Genomic DNA, 25141 nt, shown 5'->3' on the forward strand with positions numbered 1-25141 from the left:
ATAGTAATATGGTCTACTAGTAGTTACTACATAGTAATATGGTCTATTAATAGTTACTACATAGTAATATGGCCTACTAATAGTTACTACACAGTAATATGGTCTACTAATAGTTACTACATAGTAACTAATAGTTACTACATATTTACTACATAGTAACATGGTCTACTAATAGTTACTACATAGTAACATGGTCTACTAATAGTTACTACATAGTAACATATAACATGGTCTACTAATAGTTACTACATAGTAATATGGTCTACTAATAGTTACTACACAGTAACATGGTCTACTAATAGTTACTACATAGTAATATGGTCTACTAATAGTTACTACTACAGTAATATGGTCTACTAATAGTTACTACATAGTAACATGTAATATGGTCTACTAATAGTTAACATAGTAACATGGTCTACTAATAGTTACTACATAATATGGTCTATTACTATTGTAACATGGTCTACTAATAGTAATAGTAACATGGTCTACTAATAGTTACTACATAGTAACATGGTCTACTTAGTTACTACATAGTAACATGGTCTACTAATAGTTACTACATAGTAACATGGTCTACTAATAGTTACTACATAGTAACATGGTCTACTAATAGTTACTACATAGTAACATGGTCTACTAATAGTTACTACACTACTACTAATAGTTACTACATGGTCTACTAATAGTTAATACTAATTTACTACATAGTAACATGGTCTACTAATAGTTAGTACATAGTAACAGTGTCTACTAATAGTTACTACATAGTAACATGGTCTACAAATAGCTACTACATAGTAACATGGTCTACTAATAGTTACTACATAGTAAATGGTCTATTAATAGTTACTACATAGTAACATGGTCTACTAAGAGTTAGTACATAGTAACAGTGTCTACTAATAGTTAGTACATAGTAACATGGTCTACTAATAGCTACTACAGTAACATGGTCTACTAATAGCTACTACATAGTAACATGGTCTACTAATAGCTAATAGTAACATGGTCTACTAATAGTTACTACATAGTAACATGGTCTACAAATAGTTACTACTACATAGTAATATGGTCTACTAATAGTTACTACATGGTCTACTAATAGTTACATAGTAACATGGTCTACTAATAGTTACTACATAGTAACATGGTCTACTAATAGTTACTACATAGTAACATGGTCTACTAATAGTTACTACTTAGTAACATGGTCTACTAATAGTTACTATATAGTAACATGGTCTACTAATAGTTAGTACATAGTAACAGTGTCTACTAATAGTTACTACATAGTAATATGGCCTATTAATAGTTACTACACAGTAATATGGTCTATTAATAGTTACTATATAGTAACATTGTCTACTAATAGTTACTACTTAGTAACATGGTCTACTAATAGTTACTATATAGTAACATGGTCTACTAATAGTTAGTACATAGTAACAGTGTCTACTAATAGTTACTACTTAGTAACATGGTCTACTAATAGCTACTACATAGTAACATGGTCTACTAATAGTTACTACATAGTAATATGGTCTACTAGTAGTTACTACATAGTAATATGGTCTACTAATAGTTACTACATAGTAATATGGTTACTACACAGTAATATGTCTACTAATAGTTAGTAATAGTAACATGGTCTAAATAGTTACTACATAGTAACATGGTCTACTAATAGTTACTACATAGTAACATGGTCTACTAATAGTTACTACATAGTAATATGGTCTACTAATAGTTATGGTCTACTAATAGCTACTAATAGTAACATGTCTACTAATAGTTACTACATAGTAACATGGTCTACTAATAGTACTACATAGTAACATAGTCTACTAATAGTTACAGTTATTACATATGTAACATTGTTACTAACATGGTCTACTAATAGTTACTACATAGTAACATGGTCTACTAATAGTTACTACATATAACATACATAGTAACAACATGGTCTACTAATAGTTACTACATAGTAACATGGTCTACTAATAGTTACTACATAGTTACTACATGGTTACTACTAATAGTTACTACATATTTACTACATAGTAACATGGTCTACTAATAGTTACTACATAGTAATATGGTCTACTAATAGTTACTACATAGTAACATGGTCTACAATAGTTACTATGGTCTACTAATAGTTACTACATAGTAACATGGTCTACTAATAGTTAGTACATAGTAACATGGTCTACAATAGTTACTACTAGTAACATGGTCTACTAATAGTTACTACATAGTAACATGGTCTACTAATAGTTACTACATAGTAACTGGTCTACTAATAGTTACTACATAGTAACATGGTCTACTAATAGTTACTACATAGTAACATGGTCTACTAATAGTTAGTACATAGTAACAGTGTCTACTAATAGTTAGGTCTACATAGTAACATGGTCTACTAATAGTTACTACATAGTAACATGGTCTACTAATAGTTACTATATAGTAACATGGTCTACTAATAGTTAGTACATAGTTAACAGTAACATGGTTACTATAGTTACTACATAGTAACATGGTCTACTAATAGTTACTACATAGTAACATGTACATAGTAACATGGTCTACTAATAGTTACTACATAGTAACATGGTCTACTAATAGTTACTACATAGTAATATGGTCTACTAATAGTTACTACATAGTAATATGGTCTACTAATAGTTACTACATAGTAATATGGTCTACTAATAGTTACTACTAATAGTTACTACACAGTAATATGGTCTACTAATAGTTACTACACAGTAATATGGTCTACTAATAGTTAGTACATAGTAACATGGTCTACAAATAGCTACTACATAGTAACATGGTCTACTAATAGTTACTACATAGTAATATGGTCTACTAATATCTACTACATAGTAATATGGTCTACTAATATCTACTACATAGTAACATGGTCTACTAATAGCTACTACATAGTAACGTGGTCTACTAATAGTTACTACATAGTAACATGGTCTACTAATAGTTACTACATAGTAACATGGTCTACTAATAGTTACAACATAGTTACTACATTGTAACATGGTCTACTAATAGTTACTACATAGTTACTACATAGTAACATGGTCTACTAATAGTTACTACATATTTACTACATAGTAACATGGTCTACTAATAGTTACTACATAGTAACATGGTCTACTAATAGTTACTACATAGTAACATGGTCTACTAATAGTTACTACATAGTAACATGGTCTACTAATAGTTACTACATAGTAACATGGTCTACTAATAGTTACTACATAGTAATATGGTCTACTAATAGTTACTACACAGTAATATGGTCTACTAATAGTTACTATATAGTAACATGGTCTACTAATAGTTAGTACATAGTAACAGTGTCTACTAATAGTTACTACATAGTAATATGGCCTATTAATAGTTACTACATAGTAACATGGTCTACTAATAGTTACTATATAGTAACATGGTCTACTAATAGTTACTACTTAGTAACATGGTCTACTAATAGTTACTATATAGTAACATGGTCTACTAATAGTTAGTACATAGTAACAGTGTCTACTAATAGTTACTACTTAGTAACATGGTCTACTAATAGTTACTACATAGTAACATGGTCTACTAATAGCTACTACATAGTAACATGGTCTACTAATAGTTACTACATATTAACATGTTCTACTAATAGTTACTACATAGTAACATGGTCTACTAATAGTTACAACATAGTTACTACATTGTAACATGGTCTACTAATAGTTACTACATAGTAACATGGTCTACTAATAGTTACTACATATTTACTACATAGTAACATAGTTACTACATAGTAACATGTCTACTAATAGTTACTACATAGTAACATGGTCTACTAATAGTTACTACATAGTAACATGGTCTACTAATAGTTACTACATATTTACTACATAGTAACATGGTCTACTAATAGTTACTACATAGTAATATGGTCTACTAATAGTTACTACACAGTAATATGGTCTACTAATAGTTACTATATAGTAACATGGTCTACTAATAGTTAGTACATAGTAACAGTGTCTACTAATAGTTACTACATAGTAACATGGTCTACTAATAGTTACTATATAGTAACATGGTCTACTAATAGTTAGTACATAGTAACAGTGTCTACTAATAGTTAGTACATAGTAACATGGTCTACTAATAGTTACTATATAGTAACATAGTTAACATAGTAACAGTCTCTACTAATAGTTAGTACATAGTAACAGTGTCTACTAATAGTTACTATATAGTAACATGGTCTACTAATAGTTACTACTTAGTAACATGGTCTACTAATAGTTACTATATAGTAATATGGTCTACTAACAGTTAGTACATAGTAACAGTGTCTACTAATAGTTACTACATAGTAATATGGCCTATTAATAGTTACTACACAGTAATATGGTCTATTAATAGTTACTATATAGTAACATTGTCTACTAATAGTTACTACTTAGTAACATGGTCTACTAATAGTTACTATATAGTAACATGGTCTACTAATAGTTAGTACATAGTAACAGTGTCTACTAATAGTTACTACTTAGTAACATGGTCTACTAATAGTTACTATATAGTAACATGGTCTACTAATAGTTACTACACAGTAATATGGTCTATTAATAGTTACTACATAGTAACATGGTCTACTAATAGTTACTACTTAGTAACATGGTCTACTAATAGTTACTATATAGTAACATGGTCTACTAATAGTTACTACATAGTAACATGGTCTACTAATAGTTACTACATAGTAATATGGTCTACTAGTAGTTACTACATAGTAATATGGTCTATTAATAGTTACTACATAGTAATATGGCCTACTAATAGTTACTACACAGTAATATGATCTACTAATAGTTACTACACAGTAATATGGTCTACTACATAGTAATATGGTCTACTAGTAGTTACTACATAGTAATATGGTCTATTAATAGTTACTACATAGTAATATGGCCTACTAATAGTTACTACACAGTAATATGGTCTACTAATAGTTAGTACATAGTAACATGGTCTACAAATAGCTACTACATAGTAACATGGTCTACTAATAGTTACTACATAGTAATATGGTCTACTAATAGCTACTACATAGTAACATGGTCTACTAATAGCTACTACATAGTAACATGGTCTACTAATAGTTACTACATATTAACATGTTCTACTAATAGTTACTACATAGTAACATGGTCTACTAATAGTTACTACATAGTAATATGGTCTACTAATAGTTACTGCATAGTAACATGGTCTACAAATAGCTACTACATAGTAACATGGTCTACTAATAGTTACTACATATTAACATGGTCTACTAATAGTTACAACATAGTTACTACATTGTAACATGGTCTACTAATAGTTACTACATATTAACATGTTCTACTAATAGTTACTACATAGTAACATGGTCTACTAATAGTTACTGCATAGTAACATGGTCTACTAATAGTTACTACATAGTAACATGGTCTACTAATAGTTACTACATATTAACATGTTCTACTAATAGTTACTACATAGTAACATGGTCTACTAATAGTTACTGCATAGTAACATGGTCTACAAATAGCTACTACATAGTAACACGGTCTACTAATAGTTACTACATATTAACATGGTCCACTAATAGTTACAACATAGTTACTACATTGTAACATGGTCTACTAATAGTTACTACATAGTAACATGGTCTACTAATAGTTACTACATAGTAACATGGTCTACTAATAGTTACTACATATTTACTACATAGTAACATGGTCTACTAATAGTTACTACATAGTAATATGGTCTACTAATAGTTACTACACAGTAATATGGTCTACTAATAGTTACTATATAGTAACATGGTCTACAATTAGCTACTACTTAGTAACATGGTCTACTAATAGTTACTACATAGTAATATGGTCTACTAGTAGTTACTACATAGTAATATGGTCTATTAATAGTTACTACATAGTAATATGGTCTACTAATAGTTACTACACAGTAATATGGTCTACTAATAGTTACTACACAGTAATATGGTCTACTAATAGTTAGTACATAGTAACATGGTCTACTAATAGCTACTACATAGTAACATGGTCTACTAATAGTTACTACATATTAACATGTTCTACTAATAGTTACTACATAGTAACATGGTCTACTAATAGTTACTGCATAGTAACATGGTCTACAAATAGCTACTACATAGTAACACGGTCTACTAATAGTTACAACATAGTTACTACATTGTAACATGGTCTACTAATAGTTACTACATAGTAACATGGTCTACTAATAGTTACTACATATTTACAACATAGTAACATGGTCTACTAATAGTTACTACATATTAACATGGTCTACTAATAGTTACTACATAGTAACATGGTCTACTAATAGTTGCTACATATTTACTACATAGTAACATGGTCTACTAATAGTTACTACATAGTAATATGGTCTACTAATAGTTACTACACAGTAATATGGTCTACTAATAGTTACTATATAGTAACATGGTCTACTAATAGTTACTACATAGTAATATGGTCTACTAATAGTTACTACATAGTAACATGGTCTACTAATAGTTACTATATAGTAACATGGTCTACAATTAGCTACTACATAGTAACATGGTCTACTAATAATTACTATATAATAACATGGTCTACTAATAGTTACTACTTAGTAACATGGTCTACTAATAGTTACTATATAGTAACATGGTCTACTAATAGTTAGTACATAGTAACAGTGTCTACTAATAGTTAGTACATAGTAACATGGTCTACAAATAGCTACTACATAGTAACATGGTCTACTAATAGTTACTACACAGTAAATGGTCTATTAATAGTTACTACATAGTAACATGGTCTACTAAGAGTTAGTACATAGTAACAGTGTCTACTAATAGTTAGTTCATAGTAACATGGTCTACTAATAGCTACTACATAGTAACATGGTCTACTAATAGCTACTACATAGTAACATGGTCTACTAATAGCTACTACATAGTAACATGGTCTACTAATAGCTACTACATAGTAACATGGTCTACAAATAGCTACTACATAGTAATATGGTCTACTAATAGTTACTACATAGTAACATGGTCTACTAATAGTTAGTACATAGTAACAGTGTCTACTAATAGTTAGTACATAGTAACATGGTCTACTAATAGTTACTATATAGTAACATGGTCTACTAATAGTTACTATATAGTAACATGGTCTACTAATAGTTACTATATAGTAACATGGTCTACTAATAGTTAGTACATAGTAACAGTGTCTACTAATAGTTACTACATAGTAACATGGTCTACTAATAGTTACTACATAGTAACATGGTCTACTAATAGTTACTACACAGTAAATGGTCTATTAATAGTTACTACATAGTAACATGGTCTACTAATAGTTACTACTTAGTAACATGGTCTACTAATAGTTACTACATAGTAACATGTGTCTACTAATAGTTACTACATAGTAACATGGTCTACTAATAGTTACTACATAGTAATATGGTCTACTAGTAGTTACTACATAGTAATATGGTCTACTACATAGTAATATGGCCTACTAATAGTTACTACACAGTAATATGATCTACTAATAGTTACTACACAGTAATATGGTCTACTAAATATGGTCTACTAGTAGTTACTACATAGTAATATGGTCTACTAATAGTTACTACATAGTAATATGGTCTACTAATAGTTACTACATAGTAACATGGTCTACTAATAGTTAGTACATAGTAACATGGTCTACAAATAGCTACTACATAGTAACATGGTCTACTAATAGTTACTACATAGTAATATGGTCTACTAATAGCTACTACATAGTAACATGGTCTACTAATAGCTACTACATAGTAACATGGTCTACTAATAGTTACTACATAGTAACATGTCTACTAATAGTTACTACATAGTAACATGGTCTACTAATAGTTACTACATAGTAATATGGTCTACTAATAGTTACTGCATAGTAACATGGTCTACAAATAGTTACTACATAGTAACATGGTCTACTAATAGTTACTACATAGTAACATGGTCTACTAATAGTTACAACATAGTTACTACATTGTAACATGGTCTACTAATAGTTACTACATAGTAACATGTTCTACTAATAGTTACTACATAGTAACATGGTCTACTAATAGTTACTGCATAGTAACATGGTCTACTAATAGTTACTACATAGTAACATGGTCTACTAATAGTTACTACATATTAACATGGTCTACTAATAGTTACTACATAGTAACATGGTCTACTAATAGTTACTGCATAGTAACATGGTCTACAAATAGCTACTACATAGTAACATGGTCTACTAATAGTTACTACATATTAACATGGTCCACTAATAGTTACAACATAGTAACATTGTAACATGGTCTACTAATAGTTACTACATAGTAACATGGTCTACTAATAGTTACTACATAGTAACATGGTCTACTAATAGTTACTACATATACTACATAGTAACATGGTCTACTAATAGTTACTACATAGTAATATGGTCTACTAATAGTTAACACAGTAATATGGTCTACTAATAGTTACTATATAGTAACATGGTCTACTAATTAGCTACTACTTAGTAACATGGTCTACTAATAGTTACTACATAGTAATATGGTCTACTAATAGTTACTACATAGTAATATGGTCTATTAATAGTTACTACATAGTAATATGGCCTACTAATAGTTACTACACAGTAATATGGTCTACTAATAGTTACTACATAGTAATATGGTCTACTAATAGTTAGTACATAGTAACATGGTCTACTAATAGCTACTACATAGTAACATGGTCTACTAATAGTTACTACATAGTAACATGTCTACTAATAGTTACTACATAGTAACATGGTCTACTAATAGTTACTACATAGTAACATGGTCTACTAATAGTTACTGCATAGTAACATGGTCTACAAATAGTTACTACATAGTAACACGGTCTACTAATAGTTACAACATAGTTACTACATTGTAACATGGTCTACTAATAGTTACTACATAGTAACATGGTCTACTAATAGTTACTACATACAACAAGTAACATGGTCTACTAATAGTTACTACATATTAACATGGTCTACTAATAGTTACTACATAGTAACATGGTCTACTAATAGTTACTACATATTTACTACAAGTAACATGGTCTACTAATAGTTACTACATAGTAATATGGTCTACTAATAGTTACTACACAGTAATATGGTCTACTAATAGTTACTAAGTAACATGGTCTACTAATAGTTACTACATAGTAATATGGTCTACTAATAGTTACTACATAGTAACATGGTCTACTAATAGTTACTATATAGTAACATGGTCTACAATAGCTACTACATAGTAACATGGTCTACTAATAATTACTATATAATAACATGGTCTACTAATAGTTACTACTTAGTAACATGGTCTACTAATAGTTACTATATAGTAACATGGTCTACTAATAGTTAGTACATAGTAACAGTGTCTACTAATAGTTAGTACATAGTAACATGGTCTACAAATAGCTACTACATAGTAACATGGTCTACTAATAGTTACTACACAGTAAATGGTCTATTAATAGTTACTACATAGTAACATGGTCTACTAAGAGTTAGTACATAGTAACAGTGTCTACTAATAGTTAGTTCATAGTAACATGGTCTACTAATAGCTACTACATAGTAACATGGTCTACTAATAGCTACTACATAGTAACATGGTCTACTAATAGCTACTACATAGTAACATGGTCTACTAATAGCTACTACATAGTAACATGGTCTACAAATAGCTACTACATAGTAATATGGTCTACTAATAGTTACTACATAGTAACATGGTCTACTAATAGTTAGTACATAGTAACAGTGTCTACTAATAGTTAGTACATAGTAACATGGTCTACTAATAGTTACTATATAGTAACATGGTCTACTAATAGTTACTACTTAGTAACATGGTCTACTAATAGTTACTATATAGTAACATGGTCTACTAATAGTTAGTACATAGTAACAGTGTCTACTAATAGTTACTACATAGTAACATGGTCTACTAATAGTTACTACATAGTAACATGGTCTACTAATAGTTACTACACAGTAAATGGTCTATTAATAGTTACTACATAGTAACATGGTCTACTAATAGTTACTATATAGTAACATGGTCTACTAATAGTTAGTACATAGTAACAGTGTCTACTAATAGTTACTACATAGTAACATGGTCTACTAATAGTTACTACATAGTAACATGGTCTACTAATAGTTACTACATAGTAACATGGTCTACTAATAGCTACTACATAGTAACATGGTCTACAAATAGCTACTACATAGTAATATGGTCTACTAATAGTTACTACATAGTAACATGGTCTACTAATAGTTAGTACATAGTAACAGTGTCTACTAATAGTTAACATAGTAACATGGTCTACTAATAGTTACTATATAGTAACATGGTCTACTAATAGTTACTACTTAGTAACATGGTCTACTAATAGTTACTATATAGTAACATGGTCTACTAATAGTTAGTACATAGTAACAGTGTCTACTAATAGTTACTACATAGTAACATGGTCTACTAATAGTTACTACATAGTAACATGGTCTAATAGTTACTACACAGTAATATGGTCTATTAATAGTTACTACATAGTAACATGGTCTACTAATAGTTACTATATAGTAACATGGTCTACTAATAGTTAGTACATAGTAACAGTGTCTACTAATAGTTAGTACATAGTAACATGGTCTACTAATAGTTACTACATATTTACTACATAGTAACATGGTCTACTAATAGTTACTACATAGTAATATGGTCTACTAATAGTTACTACACAGTAATATGGTCTATTAATAGTTACTACATATTAACATGGTCTACTAATAGTTACTACATAGTAACATGGTCTACTAATAGTTACTACATAGTAACATGGTCTACTAATAGTTACTACATAGTAACATGGTCTACTAATAGTTACTACTTAGTAACATGGTCTACTACATAGTAACATGGTCTACTAATAGTTACTACATAGTAACATGGTCTACTAATAGTTACTATATAGTAACATGGTCTACAATAGCTACTACATAGTAACATGGTCTACTAATAGTTACTACATAGTAACATGGTCTACTAATAATTACTATATAATAACATGGTCTACTAATAGTTACTACTTAGTAACATGGTCTACTAATAGTTACTATATAGTAACATGGTCTACTAATAGTTAGTACATAGTAACAGTGTCTACTAATAGTTAGTACATAGTAACATGGTCTACAAATAGCTACTACATAGTAACATGGTCTACTAATAGTTACTACACAGTAAATGGTCTATTAATAGTTACTACATAGTAACATGGTCTACTAAGAGTTAGTACATAGTAACAGTGTCTACTAATAGTTAGTACATAGTAACATGGTCTACTAATAGCTACTACATAGTAACATGGTCTACTAATAGCTACTACATAGTAACATGGTCTACTAATAGCTACTACATAGTAACATGGTCTACTAATAGCTACTACATAGTAACATGGTCTACAAATAGCTACTACATAGTAATATGGTCTACTAATAGTTACTACATAGTAACATGGTCTACTAATAGTTAGTACATAGTAACAGTGTCTACTAATAGTTAGTACATAGTAACATGGTCTACTAATAGTTACTATATAGTAACATGGTCTACTAATAGTTACTACTTAGTAACATGGTCTACTAATAGTTACTATATAGTAACATGGTCTACTAATAGTTAGTACATAGTAACAGTGTCTACTAATAGTTACTACATAGTAACATGGTCTACTAATAGTTACTACATAGTAACATGGTCTAATAGTTACTACACAGTAATATGGTCTACTACATAGTAACATGGTCTACTAATAGTTAACATAGTTACTAACATGGTCTACTAATAGTTACTAACTTAGTAACATGGTCTACTAATAGTTACTACATAGTAACATGGTCTACTAATAGTTACTACATAGTAACATGGTCTACTAATAGTTACTATATAGTAACATGGTCTACTAATAGTTAGTACATAGTAACAGTGTCTACTAATAATAGTTACTACATAGTAACATGGCTATTAATAGTTACTACACAGTAATATGGTCTATTAATAGTTACTACATAGTAACATGGTCTACTAATAGTTACTACATAGTAACATGGTCTACTAATAGTTACTACATAGTAACATGGTCTACTAATAGTTACTACATAGTAACATGGTCTACTAATAGTTACATATAGTTACTACATTGTAACATGGTCTACTAATAGTTACTACATAGTAACATGGTCTACTAATAGTTACTACATAGTTACTACATAGTAACATGGTCTACTAATAGTTACTACATAGTAACATGGTCTACTAATAGTTACTACATAGTAACATAGTTACTACATAGTAACATGGTCTACTAATAGTTACTACATATTTACTACATAGTAACATGGTCTACTAATAGTTACTACATAGTAATATGGTCTACTAATAGTTACTACACAGTAACATGGTCTACTAATAGTTACTATATAGTAACATGGTCTACTAATAGTTACTACATAGTAACAGTGTCTACTAATAGTTACTACATAGTAACATGGTCTACTAATAGTTACTATATAGTAACATGGTCTACTAATAGTTACTACATAGTAACATGTGTCTACTAATAGTTACTACATAGTAACATGGTCTACTAATAGTTACTATATAGTAACATGGTCTACTAATAGTTAGTACATAGTAACAGTGTCTACTAATAGTTAGTACATAGTAACATGGTCTACAAATAGCTACTACATAGTAACATGGTCTACTAATAGTTACTACACAGTAAATGGTCTATTAATAGTTACTACATAGTAACATGGTCTACTAAGAGTTAGTACATAGTAACAGTGTCTACTAATAGTTAGTTCATAGTAACATGGTCTACTAATAGCTACTACATAGTAACATGGTCTACTAATAGCTACTACATAGTAACATGGTCTACTAATAGCTACTACATAGTAACATGGTCTACTAATAGCTACTACATAGTAACATGGTCTACAAATAGCTACTACATAGTAATATGGTCTACTAATAGTTACTACATAGTAACATGGTCTACTAATAGTTAGTACATAGTAACAGTGTCTACTAATAGTTAGTACATAGTAACATGGTCTACTAATAGTTACTATATAGTAACATGGTCTCCTAATAGTTACTACTTAGTAACATGGTCTACTAATAGTTACTATATAGTAATATGGTCTACTAACAGTTAGTACATAGTAACAGTGTCTACTAATAGTTACTACATAGTAATATGGCCTATTAATAGTTACTACACAGTAATATGGTCTATTAATAGTTACTATATAGTAACATTGTCTACTAATAGTTACTACTTAGTAACATGGTCTACTAATAGTTACTATATAGTAACATGGTCTACTAATAGTTAGTACATAGTAACAGTGTCTACTAATAGTTACTACTTAGTAACATGGTCTACTAATAGTTACTATATAGTAACATGGTCTACTAATAGTTACTACACAGTAATATGGTCTATTAATAGTTACTACATAGTAACATGGTCTACTAATAGTTACTACTTAGTAACATGGTCTACTAATAGTTACTATATAGTAACATGGTCTACTAATAGTTACTACATAGTAACATGGTCTACTAATAGTTACTACATAGTAATATGGTCTACTAGTAGTTACTACATAGTAATATGGTCTATTAATAGTTACTACATAGTAATATGGCCTACTAATAGTTACTACACAGTAATATGGTCTACTAATAGTTACTACACAGTAATATGGTCTACTACATAGTAATATGGTCTACTAGTAGTTACTACATAGTAATATGGTCTATTAATAGTTACTACATAGTAATATGGCCTACTAATAGTTACTACACATAATATGTAACATGGTCTACTAATAGTTACTACATAGTAACATGGTCTACTAATAGTTACTACATAGTAATATGGTCTACTAATAGCTACTACATAGTAACATGGTCTACTAATAGTTACTACATATTAACATGTTCTACTAATAGTTACTGCATAGTAACATGGTCTACAAATAGCTACTACATAGTAACACGGTCTACTAATAGTTACTACATATTAACATGGTCCACTAATAGTTACAACATAGTTACTACATTGTAACATGGTCTACTAATAGTTACTACATAGTAACATGGTCTACTAATAGTTACTACATAGTAACATGGTCTACTAATAGTTACTACATATTTACTACATAGTAACATGGTCTACTAATAGTTACTACATAGTAATATGGTCTACTAATAGTTACTACACAGTAATATGGTCTACTAATAGTTACTATATAGTAACATGGTCTACAATTAGCTACTACTTAGTAACATGGTCTACTAATAGTTACTACATAGTAATATGGTCTACTAGTAGTTACTACATAGTAATATGGTCTATTAATAGTTACTACATAGTAATATGGCCTACTAATAGTTACTACACAGTAATATGGTCTACTAATAGTTACTACACAGTAATATGGTCTACTAATAGTTAGTACATAGTAACATGGTCTACTAATAGCTACTACATAGTAACATGGTCTACTAATAGTTACTACATATTAACATGTTCTACTAATAGTTACTACATAGTAACATGGTCTACTAATAGTTACTGCATAGTAACATGGTCTACAAATAGCTACTACATAGTAACACGGTCTACTAATAGTTACAACATAGTTACTACATTGTAACATGGTCTACTAATAGTTACTACATAGTAACATGGTCTACTAATAGTTACTACATATTTACAACATAGTAACATGGTCTACTAATAGTTACTACATATTAACATGGTCTACTAATAGTTACTACATAGTAACATGGTCTACTAATAGTTGCTACATATTTACTACATAGTAACATGGTCTACTAATAGTTACTACATAGTAATATGGTCTACTAATAGTTACTACACAGTAATATGGTCTACTAATAGTTACTATATAGTAACATGGTCTACTAATAGTTACTACATAGTAATATGGTCTACTAATAGTTACTACATAGTAACATGGTCTACTAATAGTTACTATATAGTAACATGGTCTACAATTAGCTACTACATAGTAACATGGTCTACTAATAATTACTATATAATAACATGGTCTACTAATAGTTACTACTTAGTAACATGGTCTACTAATAGTTACTACATAGTAACATGGTCTACTAATAGTTACTACACAGTAATATGGTCTACTAATAGTTACTATATAGTAACATGGTCTACTAATAGTTAGTACATAGTAACAGTGTCTACTAATAGTTACTACATAGTAATATGGCCTATTAATAGTTACTACACAGTAATATGGTCTATTAATAGTTACTATATAGTAACATTGTCTACTAATAGTTACTACTTAGTAACATGGTCTACTAATAGTTACTATATAGTAACATGGTCTACTAATAGTTAGTACATAGTAACAGTGTCTACTAATAGTTACTACTTAGTAACATGGTCTACTAATAGTTACTACATAGTAACATGGTCTACTAATAGCTACTACATAGTAACATGGTCTACTAATAGTTACTACATATTAACATGTTCTACTAATAGTTACTACATAGTAACATGGTCTACTAATAGTTACAACATAGTTACTACATTGTAACATGGTCTACTAATAGTTACTACATAGTAACATGGTCTACTAATAGTTACTACATATTTACTACATAGTAACATGGTCTACTAATAGTTACTACATAGTAACATGGTCTACTAATAGTTACTACATAGTAACATGGTCTACTAATAGTTACTACATAGTAACATGGTCTACTAATAGTTACTACATATTTACTACATAGTAACATGGTCTACTAATAGTTACTACATAGTAATATGGTCTACTAATAGTTACTACACAGTAATATGGTCTACTAATAGTTACTATATAGTAACATGGTCTACTAATAGTTAGTACATAGTAACAGTGTCTACTAATAGTTACTACATAGTAACATGGTCTACTAATAGTTACTATATAGTAACATGGTCTACTAATAGTTAGTACATAGTAACAGTGTCTACTAATAGTTAGTACATAGTAACATGGTCTACAAATAGCTACTACATAGTAACATGGTCTACTAATAGTTACTACACAGTAAATGGTCTATTAATAGTTACTACATAGTAACATGGTCTACTAAGAGTTAGTACATAGTAACAGTGTCTACTAATAGTTAGTACATAGTAACATGGTCTACTAATAGCTACTACATAGTAACATGGTCTACTAATAGCTACTACATAGTAACATGGTCTACTAATAGCTACTACATAGTAACATGGTCTACTAATAGCTACTACATAGTAACATGGTCTACAAATAGCTACTACATAGTAATATGGTCTACTAATAGTTACTATATAGTAACATGGTCTACTAATAGTTAGTACATAGTAACAGTGTCTACTAATAGTTAGTACATAGTAACATGGTCTACTAATAGTTACTATATAGTAACATGGTCTACTAATAGTTACTACTTAGTAACATGGTCTACTAATAGTTACTATATAGTAATATGGTCTACTAACAGTTAGTACATAGTAACAGTGTCTACTAATAGTTACTACATAGTAATATGGCCTATTAATAGTTACTACACAGTAATATGGTCTATTAATAGTTACTATATAGTAACATTGTCTACTAATAGTTACTACTTAGTAACATGGTCTACTAATAGTTACTATATAGTAACATGGTCTACTAATAGTTAGTACATAGTAACAGTGTCTACTAATAGTTACTACTTAGTAACATGGTCTACTAATAGTTACTATATAGTAACATGGTCTACTAATAGTTACTACACAGTAATATGGTCTATTAATAGTTACTACATAGTAACATGGTCTACTAATAGTTACTACTTAGTAACATGGTCTACTAATAGTTACTATATAGTAACATGGTCTACTAATAGTTACTACATAGTAACATGGTCTACTAATAGTTACTACATAGTAATATGGTCTACTAATAGTTACTACACAGTAATATGGTCTACTACATAGTAATATGGTCTACTAGTAGTTACTACATAGTAATATGGTCTATTAATAGTTACTACATAGTAATATGGCCTACTAATAGTTACTACACAGTAATATGGTCTACTAATAGTTAGTACATAGTAACATGGTCTACAAATAGCTACTACATAGTAACATGGTCTACTAATAGTTACTACATAGTAATATGGTCTACTAATAGCTACTACATAGTAACATGGTCTACTAATAGCTACTACATAGTAACATGGTCTACTAATAGTTACTACATATTAACATGTTCTACTAATAGTTACTACATAGTAACATGGTCTACTAATAGTTACTACATAGTAATATGGTCTACTAATAGTTACTGCATAGTAACATGGTCTACAAATAGCTACTACATAGTAACATGGTCTACTAATAGTTACTACATATTAACATGGTCTACTAATAGTTACAACATAGTTACTACATTGTAACATGGTCTACTAATAGTTACTACATATTAACATGTTCTACTAATAGTTACTACATAGTAACATGGTCTACTAATAGTTACTGCATAGTAACATGGTCTACTAATAGTTACTACATAGTAACATGGTCTACTAATAGTTACTACATATTAACATGTTCTACTAATAGTTACTACATAGTAACATGGTCTACTAATAGTTACTGCATAGTAACATGGTCTACAAATAGCTACTACATAGTAACACGGTCTACTAATAGTTACTACATATTAACATGGTCCACTAATAGTTACAACATAGTTACTACATTGTAACATGGTCTACTAATAGTTACTACATAGTAACATGGTCTACTAATAGTTACTACATAGTAACATGGTCTACTAATAGTTACTACATATTTACTACATAGTAACATGGTCTACTAATAGTTACTACATAGTAATATGGTCTACTAATAGTTACTACACAGTAATATGGTCTACTAATAGTTACTATATAGTAACATGGTCTACAATTAGCTACTACTTAGTAACATGGTCTACTAATAGTTACTACATAGTAATATGGTCTACTAGTAGTTACTACATAGTAATATGGTCTATTAATAGTTACTACATAGTAATATGGCCTACTAATAGTTACTACACAGTAATATGGTCTACTAATAGTTACTACACAGTAATATGGTCTACTAATAGTTAGTACATAGTAACATGGTCTACTAATAGCTACTACATAGTAACATGGTCTACTAATAGTTACTACATATTAACATGTTCTACTAATAGTTACTACATAGTAACATGGTCTACTAATAGTTACTGCATAGTAACATGGTCTACAAATAGCTACTACATAGTAACACGGTCTACTAATAGTTACAACATAGTTACTACATTGTAACATGGTCTACTAATAACATAGTAACATGGTCTACTAATAGTTACTACATATTTACAACATAGTAACATGTCTACTAATAGTTATATACATATAACATGGTCTACTAATAGTTACTACATAGTAACATGGTCTACTAATAGTTGCTACATATTTACTACATAGTAACATGGTCTACTAATAGTTACTACATAGTAATATGGTCTACTAATAGTTACTACACAGTAATATGGTCTACTAATAGTTACTATATAGTAACATGGTCTACTAATAGTTACTACATAGTAATATGGTCTACTAATAGTTACTACATAGTAACATGGTCTACTAATAGTTACTATATAGTAACATGGTCTACAATTAGCTACTACATAGTAACATGGTCTACTAATAATTACTATATAATAACATGGTCTACTAATAGTTACTACTTAGTAACATGGTCTACTAATAGTTACTATATAGTAACATGGTCTACTAATAGTTAGTACATAGTAACAGTGTCTACTAATAGTTAGTACATAGTAACATGGTCTACAAATAGCTACTACATAGTAACATGGTCTACTAATAGTTACTACACAGTAAATGGTCTATTAATAGTTACTACATAGTAACATGGTCTACTAAGAGTTAGTACATAGTAACAGTGTCTACTAATAGTTAGTTCATAGTAACATGGTCTACTAATAGCTACTACATAGTAACATGGTCTACTAATAGCTACTACATAGTAACATGGTCTACTAATAGCTACTACATAGTAACATGGTCTACTAATAGCTACTACATAGTAACATGGTCTACAAATAGCTACTACATAGTAATATGGTCTACTAATAGTTACTACATAGTAACATGGTCTACTAATAGTTAGTACATAGTAACAGTGTCTACTAATAGTTAGTACATAGTAACATGGTCTACTAATAGTTACTATATAGTAACATGGTCTACTAATAGTTACTACTTAGTAACATGGTCTACTAATAGTTACTATATAGTAACATGGTCTACTAATAGTTAGTACATAGTAACAGTGTCTACTAATAGTTACTACATAGTAACATGGTCTACTAATAGTTACTACTTAGTAACATGGTCTAATAGTTACTACACAGTAATATGGTCTATTAATAGTTACTACATAGTAACATGGTCTACTAATAGTTACTATATAGTAACATGGTCTACTAATAGTTAGTACATAGTAACAGTGTCTACTAATAGTTAGTACATAGTAACATGGTCTACTAATAGTTACTACATAGTAATATGGCCTATTAATAGTTACTACACAGTAATATGGCCTATTAAGTTACTACACAGTAATATGGTCTATTAATAGTTACTACATATTAACATGGTCTACTAATAGTTACTACATAGTAACATGGTCTACTAATAGTTACTACATAGTAACATGGTCTACTAATAGTTACTACTTAGTAACACGGTCTACTAATAGTTACTACATAGTAACATGGTCTACTAATAGTTACTACATAGTAACATGGTCTACTAATAGTTACTATATAGTAACATGGTCTACAATTAGCTACTACATAGTAACATGGTCTACTAATAGTTACTACATAGTAACATGGTCTACTAATAATTACTATATAATAACATGGTCTACTAATAGTTACTACTTAGTAACATGGTCTACTAATAGTTACTATATAGTAACATGGTCTACTAATAGTTAGTATATAGTAACAGTGTCTACTAATAGTTAGTACATAGTAACATGGTCTACAAATAGCTACTACATAGTAACATGGTCTACTAATAGTTACTACACAGTAAATGGTCTATTAATAGTTACTACATAGTAACATGGTCTACTAAGAGTTAGTACATAGTAACAGTGTCTACTAATAGTTAGTTCATAGTAACATGGTCTACTAATAGCTACTACATAGTAACATGGTCTACTAATAGCTACTACATAGTAACATGGTCTACTAATAGCTACTACATAGTAACATGGTCTACTAATAGCTACTACATAGTAACATGGTCTACAAATAGCTACTACATAGTAATATGGTCTACTAATAGTTACTACATAGTAACATGGTCTACTAATAGTTAGTACATAGTAACAGTGTCTACTAATAGTTAGTACATAGTAACATGGTCTACTAATAGTTACTATATAGTAACATGGTCTACTAATAGTTATTACTTAGTAACATGGTCTACTAATAGTTACTATATAGTAACATGGTCTACTAATAGTTAGTACATAGTAACAGTGTCTACTAATAGTTACTACATAGTAACATGGTCTACTAATAGTTACTACTTAGTAACATGGTCTAATAGTTACTACACAGTAATATGGTCTATTAATAGTTACTACATAGTAACATGGTCTACTAATAGTTACTATATAGTAACATGGTCTACTAATAGTTAGTACATAGTAACAGTGTCTACTAATAGTTAGTACATAGTAACATGGTCTACTAATAGTTACTACATAGTAATATGGCCTATTAATAGTTACTACACAGTAATATGGCCTATTAAGTTACTACACAGTAATATGGTCTATTAATAGTTACTACATATTAACATGGTCTACTAATAGTTACTACATAGTAACATGGTCTACTAATAGTTACTACATAGTAACATGGTCTACTAATAGTTACTACTTAGTAACATGGTCTACTAATAGTTACTACATAGTAACATGGTCTACTAATAGTTACTACATAGTAACATGGTCTACTAATAGTTACTATATAGTAACATGGTCTACAATTAGCTACTACATAGTAACATGGTCTACTAATAGTTACTACATAGTAACATGGTCTACTAATAGTTACTACATAGTAACATGGTCTACTAATAGTTACTACATAGTAACATGGTCTACTAATAGTTACTACATAGTAACATGGTCTACTAATAGTTACTACATAGTAACATGGTCTACTAATAGTTACTACATAGTAACATGGTCTACTAATAGTTACTACTTAGTAACATGGTCTACTAATAGTTACTATATAGTAACATGGTCTACTAATAGTTACTATATAGTAACATGGTCTACTAATAGTTAGTACATAGTAACAGTGTCTACTAATAGTTAGTACATAGTAACATGGTCTACTAATGGGCACCATTAGACCAACAGCATGTGTTCATACTGAACCTAATCAGGATTAACATGATGTATTACAGTTTTCATGGGCACAGAAATCCTAAATAATTTCAGAGTTTGCTAAATCCAATGGTTCTAACCGAGAGTCACCTTAACTTTATTGACAACACCCAAATGGATACTGTCATTAATGTGGTTCTTCAATAATTACACATAATTCTTAATACTGTAGCTGTTTAGTTACAGTCACATGTCAGCTGATCCAGGAAATCATTTTCTGAATTCCAGTCAACTGACAAACATCACGACATGCAACACCAACCAACGTGCTTCTTCATTCATTACTCTGGTAAAGACAGTTATGCCGTGCTCCACGTTGGATCCAACATCCCTAACAAATGTTTATAATGTGTTATTGTCTGCTTGATTTACAGTAGGGTCCCTTTAGTCTGTTTGGACAAAGAGATAGCTCATAATGTGTAGAGAACTGTTCCTTGATGTATTGGCTATTGTACCACTATTTTCCTATATTTATTGTTTGGTAAAGTTATGGGTCCTACAGTAGGTCTATGTTGTTGTTAGGTGAAGTTATGGGTCCTACAGTAGGTCTATGTTGTTGTTAGGTGAAGTTATGGGTCCTACAGTGTTATTGTTATGGGTCCTAGAGTACACTATGTATGTCATGCAACAACAACCAAAGTGCCTCTTCGTTCATTACATAGGTATATTTGTTGTTAGGTGAAGTAATGGGCTGATTTGGCAAACAGTGTACAAAAACTCATTGCCAGGCTGATGGTAAAACTAGCCAAAGAGCATTTTACTAGTTGAAGTGTTTTTTTAAATACAAAGCGGTTGATTTGCGATGATGACACAAACATTATATTAAGCATGACGTTCAAACGAGCCTTACAATTATAATCCTAAGTAGTGTGAAATGTACTCATAAGCAACCTGGACATGGAGGTTACTCCCCTGAGTTTTCCCCCAATCACATTCAGAATACATTGTGAAAAACTAAAACCTCTGCTCACCATTTCAGATATACTACATCCATAACTAGTAGTTTCCTCATTACCAGATATACTACATCCATAACTAGTGGTTTCCTCATTAGCAGATATACTACATCCATAACTAGTGGTTTCCTCATTACCAGATATACTACATCCATAACTAGTGGTTTCCTCATTACCAGATATACTACATCCATAACTAGCGGTTTCCTTATTAGCAGGGAGGAGGTTCTCCTTCACCAACTTGTTATCCCTTTCGTCTGCACTACTTGCTGTCATTTCCCTTCCTGATTTCCTCTCTTGGATGTCTCCACCACGCTCCTACTCTGTCAGTAATTCCTCCCTGGTTTATTAATTGGTAGTCAAACAACAATATATTCAAGGTGCTGCACATTCTATCCCAAATCTAGAATTAGAGTCATCATTAGGTTTCCATGATTTCAATAGTTCACCAGTTAACTAAGCCTATAATGTGGACACCAAGGATGTGAGACCAAGGAACTTGAAGCTTTCAACTGCTCAACTACAACCCCTTCGATGTGAATGGGGGCGTGCTCAGTGTTTAGTCCCAGGGTCCTTAGCTTAGTACTCTCAAAGCGCATCACTATGGTGTTGAACGCTGAGCTGTAGTCGATGAATAGCAGTGTGGAGTGCAATAGAGATTGCATCATCTGTTGGGGCGGTATGCAAATTGGAGTGGGTCTAGGGTTTCTGGAATAATGGTGTTGATGTGAGCCACGACCAGCCTTTCAAAGCACTTCATGGCTACAGACGTGAGTGCTATGGGTCGGTAGTCACCTACTGTAGGACCCATAACGTCACCTAACAACAACATATGGGCTCTACAGTAGACCTAACTTCACCTAACAACAACATAGACTGACAAAAAGCTGCCTGTATTGGAGACCAAAAGTTGTCTGGCACACTGCTTAGGAATTCAACAACTTTAGAAACGTATTTCTAGCCTACAATCGTCGATGTTACTACTAATGGGAAAACAAGACAAAATATGACTTGTTGTTCACTTGACTGTCTTAAGACAAATGTCAAATATTGAACATTCATTACAGACGTCATTGTTTGTACAACATAATGGCTACGCTGTTGGCATCACCTTTTTACAGTATATTTTTGCTGTTGCGGGCCTTAAACCATCTGTCTGACTTTTTGTTCACACAGGAGAGAGACATGACTATCGTGGATCCTTTGGGGGGCCCCAACAACCTCATGATGCTGACGAGGCAGAGCAGAGTCTCTCCACATCAGAACACCTCAAGAAACACCAGCAAAGACCCACAGGGAAGAACTTCTGCTCTGACTCTGGGAAAGGTTGCACATATTCATCAGAACTTAAAATGCACCAGAGAACACACAGGAGAGGAACCTTAAAGCTGTGATCAATGTGTGTAGAATGTTTTAACATTGTAGTAGGAGTATTTTAATGATGACCTTATCGTTTGCCCTGTTCAATTGATTACAGCATGATATGGATATTAGCCTCAGGGGAAAATCCAGGCTCTGAATTGAAAGAGTATTATTTAACAAAAGGTGACTAACAAAAAAAGAGCTGTGTTACACTTACTGCATTGGTGACCCACTTGAATCAAAATGCAGCACTTCAAAATGTATCCAGCTGTTTTCTACAAGTTGAAAAAGTATGTGTTACACCTGTGCTGGCTTGTCCATCTCGTTAGTGGGAAGGTGTTTCACCTGAGCTGGTCCAGGTTCTATTTAAGAGTCTGGCCCAGTGCTCCAGTTGTCTTGTGTGGAGAGTGAACACCTTTAGTCGATCCACCTTTTTGGTTTACTTCCTGTATTTAAGGTTGATGTGGGTTTTTCTTTTGTTTCCCTCTTCTTGGGCAGATTTAGTGGGTCTCATGGTGGGTGTCTTTTAGGTCCCAGTTGTTGTTACCAGTCAACTTTCAGTGAGAGCAAAATTGCAAGATTGTTATTATACTTTTATTGTATCAAATGGTTGTTTTATGCAACAGAATAGAGGGTTCTTAGAACTATTTTGTCTGTGTGTTCTACTGAGGATGGGCTTCTTTGAGAAAACAGGGGGACAGGAGATTTACATGGTCTTTTGGGTGATAAAACCTAAAGAGACCACATTCCAGAGCATGAGTTAATGTTTCTGTATGTTACCAGGGAGAGATGACCTCAGGTCCAGACCTCAGGTCTCTACACAAAGAGTACTGTTTTTAAAGCAGATACTTATAACTCTCAGCAGACAGTATCATTCTATACATCTATTGTTGGTCATGTAGGTTGAAGGGGTGTATCTTGGCTGTAAAAGACCTTTGTACTTTTGTATCGGGGCTCT

The sequence above is a fragment of the Oncorhynchus nerka genome, linkage group LG21, assembly GCF_034236695.1.
Source record: "Oncorhynchus nerka isolate Pitt River linkage group LG21, Oner_Uvic_2.0, whole genome shotgun sequence".
NCBI classification, from domain to species: Eukaryota; Metazoa; Chordata; class Actinopteri; order Salmoniformes; family Salmonidae; genus Oncorhynchus; species Oncorhynchus nerka.